At 39.7% G+C, this 6,052-nt stretch overlaps 1 pseudogene; it reads right to left on the bottom strand.

Annotated features, from left to right (window-relative positions):
* Nucleotides 1-4,696: 4,696 nt before the first annotated feature.
* On the bottom strand, nucleotides 4,697-5,508 carry LOC116809630 (small ribosomal subunit protein eS1-like; annotated as a pseudogene).
* Between the last annotated feature and the right edge of the window lie 544 nt (nucleotides 5,509-6,052).

Here is a 6,052-nt window from a genome sequence, read left to right as displayed (position 1 = left end):
CATCGTCCCATTCTCTCCTGGCCAAAGATGTTTCTACTGATAAATCTTCTGTTAGTCTGATAGGGGTTCCCTTATAAGTTACTAGATGCTTTTCTCTTGCTGTTTTAAGAATTTTCTCTGTCTTTGATATTTTACCTTTTGACTATAATGTGCTATGGGGAAGATATTTCTGAATTGTATATGTTTGAGCTTTCTCTGAGCTTCCTGTGTCTGGATGCCTAAACCTGTTGCTAGATTTGGGAAGCTTTCAGCTATTATTTCATTAAATAGCTGTCCCGTCCCTTTAGTTTTCTCCTCACCTGCAGAGACATCAAAAATTCAATGATGAGGTTGCTTTAAGTTGTCTCATATGTCATGTAGGTTTCTTTTTCCTTTGTCTACTTTGTTACTTTGAAAGACCTGTCTTCAAGTTTTGAAGTTCTTTCTTCTGCTTGATCTAGTCTATTGTTAAAGTTATTGAATATATTTTGTATTTCATTCATTAAATTCTGTTCAAAATTTCTGTTTGGCTCTTTTTTATGAGATCTCTTTGGTGAATTTCTCCATCATATACTGAATTGTGTTTCTGATTTCCTTGCATTGTTTTTCTGTATTCTCTTGCACCTCATTATTTTTCTGGGATTTCATAAATCTCTTTGTGATTGGAATCTGTTGCTGGAGAAAATTGTGTTACTATGAAGATGTCATATTTCCTTGCTTTTTTGTGTTTCCTTTTTATTTTTTTCTTTTTTCTTTCTTTATTTTTATTTTATTTTTTTTTTTTTGAGACACAGTCTCACTCTGTCACCCAGGCTGGAGTGCAGTGGCATGATATCTGCTCACTGCACCCTCTGCCTCCTGGGTTCAAGTGATTCTCATGCCTCACCCTCCCAAGTAGCTGGGACTACAGGTGCACACTACCATGCCTGGCTAATTTTTTGTGTTTTTAGTAGAGATGGGTTTTTGCCATGTTGGCCAGGCTGGTCTCAAACTCCTAGCCTCATGTGATCTGAACATCTTGGCCTCCCAAAGTGCTAGCTGTGGGCCAGCACACCCAGTCATGTTTGTTGTATTCTTATGCTGATTTCTGTGCATCTGGTGTAATAATCAGTTCTCCCACTTTTTTGAATTTGCTTTCATAGCAGGGGACATTTTCTTGAAGGTGTATCTATGGTGTGGGTTGAGTAGGGCAGTTTGGCTGTGATTCTGGATGTGTGCAGTAGTGTAGTCTCAGCATTTCTTTGACTGTAAACAACATCAATGGTGTTTGTGATTTCTTCCGTGGCTTAGGGTGCAGTTGTTTGTGGCTGTGGTGAAGTTTTGCTGAGAATAAGGATATCAGGTGGGCCTCTCTGTGGGCTCCAGTGGTGGCAGCATTGGGCCAAGTGTACCTATCCTTGATCTTCCGGGCAGTATATGCTGGCACCAGTGTTAGTGGGTCCAGGTGGACCAGTTATTGGGCCTCCATGTAGCTTGTTCAGGTGCTGGTAGTGGCAGCAGTGGGGCAGGCCAATGGGAGGGCTCTTGAGTCCAAAGCAGTGTACCTATGGCACACATGATGGCGGAGCAGTGGCATGACAATCTTTTGGCTCCCAAGCAGTCTATCTTGATATTGCTTGTGACTATGAAGGGCTGGGCAGGACAGTTTCCAGGTGCACATGTGGCATTTGCAGGTGGATGCTAGCTGTGGTGATAATGGCAGGTTGAGGGGACTTGACCTCAGGCTCCCGGGATAAGTGCTCAGGTGCCAAGAGTGGTGTGCTGGGCTGGGCAATTTCAGGACTTTGGATGGTATGCATGGGTACTTGGTGGGTTGCAGCTGGGCGGTGTGGACGTGTCATCCAGCCCTCTGGTGGTGCATGTAGGTGCTGGTTGTGGTAGGCAGGGGCAGGGTGACTCCTAGGCCCTTCACAGAATGTTCAGGTGGATTGGCAGTAGTTGTGCTACAGCTCTGCTATTAGGGAAGGTGTGGCTGTTTTCAGTGGCAGCAACCATATGCAAGTAGCCAGGAGTGTGCCCTTCAGACTGCATATATGGTGGCTGTATGTGTGTGTTGGGGGTGGGGGTTCTTTGTCCTCAGGGTGCATGAAAATGCATGACAGCTTTGTTGCTTGGGGCAGTGGGGTCATTGCCAATAGTTTGCACTTTTGCCCTAATGGCAGTGGCTATGGGTGGTGAATGTCAATGGGGCTCCAAGGATGTGGACATACAAGAGCTATTGGGCCCCCAGGCAGGATACAGCCTGTTGGAAGTTTGGCTTTCAAAATGGCACCTTGTGAGACCCAGCATGAGCTCCCACTCTGGAGAAATACCTTTGCACAGTCTCCGGGCAGTTCCCTGTTAGTCTTAGGGCCCTTGAGGCTCTAGGGGTTCTCCTTAAAGGGCCCTGTTAGGATTGTAGGAGTCTGTGATGGAAATGTGGACCATTGAGGGTCTCTCACTTACCCTTTCTGTGTGTTAGGGAGCCTCTCCGGGCTCCCAGATGATCCTGGCCAAACAGACTGTCTCATTTCCCTCTCTTCTTGTGTTAGATGTTTCCTGTCACTTCTCTGTAGATGATCTACTCAAAGTGTGATTATCTACTCATTATTTTTGTTCTTCTTTGTGGAGGAAGCAAGTACTAGATGCCTCCAGTAATTCACTTTGAAGCCCTCCTTTTCTTGTCTTATTTCACTAAGACTTACAGTATGACACTGAATAGGACTGGTGAGAGGAAACATTCTTTTTTGTTCTGGATCTTTCTGGGAAAGCATCCAGTGTCTCACCATTAAGTATGATGTTAGTTGTAGGTTTTTGTAGATATTCTTTATTAAATATAGGAAGTTCCCCCTCTATTCCTACTTTGTTGACAGATTTTACCATGAATAGGTAATAAATTTTGTCAAGTGATTTTTCTCCCTCAATTGACGTGATCAAGAAATTTTTCTTCTTTAGCTACTGATGGCTGATTATATTAATCAGTTTTTGCATGTTGAATCAGTGTGCAGAACTGGAATAAATCCTACTTGGTTGTGTTTTATAATTATTCTCATAGATTTTTTTCAATTTGCTGATTTATTTTTGAGAATTTGTCATCTCTGTACTGAGAGATTGTGATTTGTAGTTTTTTACTGAAAGCTATCTTTTATAATATTTTTATTTTGTTTAGGTATTAGGATAATGCTGGCCTCATACAGTGAGTTAGAATGGGTTCCTCTGGTTCTGTTTTCTGGAAGAGATTGTAGAGAATTCATATAATTTCTTCTTTAATTGTTCAATAAGATTCACTGGCGAAATCATCTGGAACTGATGTGTTTTATGGAAGGTTATTAATGATTAATTAATTTTCTTAATAGACGTACAGTCATTTAGATTATTTATTTCTCCTTGTGTGAGTTTTGGGAGTTTGTATCTTTCAGGGAATTGGCCCAGTGCTGATAATAATCAGTAGTGATGGCCCTGTTTTTATGTCTGATATTGGTAACTTGTGTCTTTTTCTTGTTATCTTGATTAGAAGTTTACCAAATTTACCGATTTTTTTTTTTTAAAGAGCTTTTGGCTTTACCGATTTTTTCTATTACTTTATTCTTTTCAATGTCATTGCTTTCTGCTTTCAATTTTAGTATTTATTTCCTTCTGATTTCTTTAGGTATAAATTGCTCTGCTTTGTCTAGTTTCCTGAGCTTGGATTATTGATTTTAGGTTTTCTTCTTTTCTAATAAAGGCATTTAAATTTCCTTCTAAACACTGCTTTTTCTGCATTCCACAAATTTGAAAAAATTTTCATTTTCATTTCATTTCATTTCGTTCTAAATAATTTTATAATTTTTATTGAAGTTTCTTTGTTATTCTTTTGTTATTTATTTATTTATTTATTTATTTAGAGATGGAGTCTCGCTCTGTCACCCAGGCTGGAGTGCAGTGGTACAATCTCAGCTCACTGCAACCTCCGCCTTCTGGGTTCAAGGGATTCTCCTGCTTCAGCCTCCTGAGTAGCCAGGACTACAGGTGCATGCCACCATGACTGGCTAATTTTTTGTATTTTTAGTAGAGACAGGGTTTCACCATGTTAGCCAGGATGGTCTCAATCTCCTGACCTCACGATCTGCCTGCCTCGACCAATCATGTGTTATTTAGATGTTTAATCTCCAAACATTTGGGAATTTTCCAGTTATTTCTCTTTTACTGATCTAGTTGAATTCTATCATGGTCTGAGAACATATTTCGTATGATTTCTATTCTTTACAAGTTTTTAAGGTGGTGTTTTATGACCCAGATTGTGGTCCACCTTGGCAAATGTTCTATGTGAACTTGAGAAGAATGTATATTTAGCTGTTATTGGATAGAGTATCCTGTAATTGTTAGTTAGATCACATTGATTGATAGTGCTACTCTCATCAATTATAGTCTTACTAATTTTCAACCTGCTTGATCTATGCATTATTAACCTTCTGCTAACAGATGAATTCTCCACATCTAATGGTGGATCTATCTATTTCTTTTTACAGTTCTATCAGTTTTTGCCTAATATACTTTGATGATCTGTTCTTAGCTGCACACACACCAATTGTTATGTCTTTTTAGAGAATTGATGCCTTTACCATTGTGTAATGCATGCCTTTATTCCTAATAATTTTTTTCTGAAGGCTACTTTTTTCCTGAAATCAAAATAACTACTCTAGCTTTTCCTTTTTTCTTTCTTTTTTTTTTTTCCACAAATAGCACTTTTTATTTGCCACTATTTGAAGTCTGAACTTTAAACAGATTCTTGGACTGGTGGTTCATATCCCTCAGCTCGTTCAACTTTAGCACCTGTCTCGTCCCCAGTGGCTTTTCCAGAACTACTGCTTTCACCATGAAGCTCCATGAGCTTTCCCAATTCAAACTTGGGCTTCTTCAGCATTTTTACTTTTCTAACGAAGGCATCATGGAGAGGATAAATAGATTAGCAAGTCTTTTCTATGTCTTTTCCAATGCTGTCTGGAATCCATTTATTGACCACTTTTTTCAAGTCATTTGTCTGCACCTCTCGGGTCATGATTTCCATCATATTCTTCCGGATTTGGCAGACCTGTTGGTGCTGAGCATAAGAGGTCTTCTGTATCTGATTGTTGCATTTTTTAGTAAAACCAACGCAGAACAGACGAAGCAAGTAACCATTGGTAGTCTTGACATCAACATGAGCTTCAATCATTGTCTGCCATTTTTTGACAATGGAACACATATTGTCATGCGTAAGATCCATCCATGGAAGTTAGTCAGGCAGTTTTTGCCCTGAACATCTTCAGTAATCAGCTTGAATTTTCTAAATGCAACTTCATCATTCTGCAAATCAGCAAGACTCACTTCAAACACACGACCCTTGAGACAATCAGATGCAATTTTGGTTTCTTGGGTCCTGGTAATGAGCGTCTTTCCAATATTTCTTATATTGAACATAGCAGGTGCTTTCACATCATACCAATCCTTCTTAGAATATGGATCAACCACTTTCTTCTTGGATCCCTTTTTGCTGCCTTTTGTAAAGCCCTTGTTCTTGCCAACTGCCATGGTGCTGGTGCTGGTCAGAGAGCCAAAAGGCTTTTTTATTTTTTTAGACAGAGTCTTGTTGTCTGCAGTGCAGTGGCACAATCATGGCTCATGGTAGCCTCAACTTTCTGAGCTTAAGTGATCCTCTCACTTCAGCCTCCCAAGTAGCTGGGAACACAGGCGTACACCAATATGCCTGGCTGATTTTTAAATATTTTACAGAGACATGGTCTCCCTGTATTCCCCAAGCTGGTCTTGCACTTCTGGGCTCAAGGAATCCTCCCACCTTGGCCATCCTAAAGTGCAGCCTTCTTTTCTTTTTATTAGTGTTAGCATAGTCCACCTTTCTTATTATTTTAGTTTTACTCTATCTGTGTCTTCATATTTAAGGTGGCTTTCTGGTAAGCAGTGTTTAGTTGGGTTTTGATATTTTATCCACTCTGACATATCTGTCTTTTAATTGGTGTATTTAGACCATTCGCATTTAAAATAGTTACTGATATAGTTTGGCTAACATCTACCTTGTTTATAATTGTTTTCTATTTATTCCACTTATTTTTTGTTC

Source organism: Hylobates moloch, unplaced genomic scaffold (genome assembly GCF_009828535.3).
Source record: "Hylobates moloch isolate HMO894 unplaced genomic scaffold, HMol_V3 SCAFFOLD_1, whole genome shotgun sequence".
NCBI classification, from domain to species: Eukaryota; Metazoa; Chordata; class Mammalia; order Primates; family Hylobatidae; genus Hylobates; species Hylobates moloch.
The sequence above is the reverse complement of the archived record's forward strand: the minus strand, read 5'-3'. Positions and strand labels throughout refer to the sequence as shown.